Source organism: Columba livia, chromosome 18 (assembly GCF_036013475.1).
Source record: "Columba livia isolate bColLiv1 breed racing homer chromosome 18, bColLiv1.pat.W.v2, whole genome shotgun sequence".
Classification (NCBI taxonomy): Eukaryota; Metazoa; Chordata; class Aves; order Columbiformes; family Columbidae; genus Columba; species Columba livia.
This window is the reverse complement of record NC_088619.1, coordinates 2780589-2782263: the sequence shown is the minus strand read 5'-3', so window position 1 is coordinate 2782263 and position 1675 is coordinate 2780589. Positions and strand designations below refer to the sequence as shown.

General features: G+C 42.4%; 1 long non-coding RNA gene across 6 annotated transcripts in view; it reads right to left on the bottom strand.

Moving 5' to 3' along the window:
• Positions 1-1675, bottom strand: part of LOC110365887 (uncharacterized) — a 37360-nt gene that overhangs the window by 32467 nt on the left and 3218 nt on the right. The window lies entirely within an intron of this gene.

Below are 1675 nucleotides of genomic sequence, written 5' to 3'. Positions count from 1 at the left end.
ATTTGTTGTAACTCATTTCTGCAGTTACCTAAGTTTGGGGCATTTTTAAACAATTAATTTTCAGGAGTTAGCTCCAGAAATCTATTTATTTGCTAGAGCAAAATCTAGAAACTGTTCTATGACAGTTACTTTAACAGTTAAAACCATCAGAGCGAACAAATTAGTTTTCACCACACTACAGTGTTTTCCAGCAATGTAATTGTAATTTAAAGTTAGAATTGCTTTCTATAAGAAGAGAAATTGTAAACCTGTATTTTATAAGGTTTACAAGGTTACATAATGAAAGGAACTAATTTTTATTATTTAAAACTTAAAATGAGAACAATTCTGGGAACATGACCACATGGAAGAAATCTCCAGGTCTGACTCTCTGAGAATAAAGGAAAACACCGAACATGGTAGTCACACACTATCAACCAGTTCTTCCTGACTGCTTTTTGCAGCAATATAGGACATTTGTTGTATAAGTGAACTGAACAATGGCTAGAAAAAAGGAGCCAACAGTCACTGACCATTTTTCATCCCACATGGCGCAACAATGTAAACAATTATAAGCAGAATATAAAGTGTTGACAAAACAAATTGGAGGAAAATCTGGCCATGAGGAAGAGACTCCAGGCAGAAAGGATCGTTTCCAACCCCAGACATTGCCATCAGTGCCACGAGGGGGCTGTGCGGCCTGAGCAGAGAGCAGGCACCTCTAGTGCCGCATCCTGGGAGTCAAGAGCATTTTCCACACTGAGACCTCAAAATAACACATTAGCGCTTCATTTATCTGGAACAGGTATTTAACAGAGGAAACTGCTTAATACCTGCACAGGAACGAGGAGTGCAGCTTAAAATATCAAACAGCAGCACTGGACACTGGTGCATCATGTAATGGCTGAAAGCAGGTTCTACAAGCAGATGTCAGGAATGGTAAAGGAGACCTGGCTCCCTTTCACTACAGGGACACTTACGGCTCCCTCAGTGTTCCTGGCTAGCACTCCATCACTACATTTCCAGGGGGTATTTCAAGGAGCTGTGAAGTTGCTGGGGAAGGAAGCTGGAGTTGTTGGAGGTGAGGAGGGGAGGAGACGGAAGGAAGGAAGCCTTTTGCACAGACCACAGCAGTCAGGGTGTTTGCAGCAACAGCATTCAGGATTAGGAGGTCGTCCTTCTCCCAGGCATGGTGAGGTTTACACCCAAGGAATCCTCCCATGTTATGACTAAATATGGAAGTAGTTTGCTAGGCAGCAGCTAAATATATTCAAGCAACAGATGACACCCTGTGTTGACTCCTGTGTAAGTGATGCTCTTGAGGGACAGCATCTTTATGTGTGAAGCTGTGAAAGCTGCATCATGTCCAGCAATATCTGAGCACCAGAAAAGAGAAACCACAGCTCAGCCCTCTCCCTTCCCACACTATGGACCCATGAAATGGCTGGGGTTCTTTCTTTCCAGACAATGCCTTTGTTGCCACACCTTGAAAGACAGCAAAGGATTTTTTCTGTTCTAAAGCACATATGTCTTTCAACAAACAATACCAAACACGAAACTTGAATTCCAAAGTCAGTGCCTTGCAATTGTGGCTCAGAAAAAGCATGGAGAAGTATTTCTAGCTCCATGGGTACCTTTTTAAAGCTGCTGACTGACTAGGAAACACCACAACAACTTTGTACACCATATTTGGTGT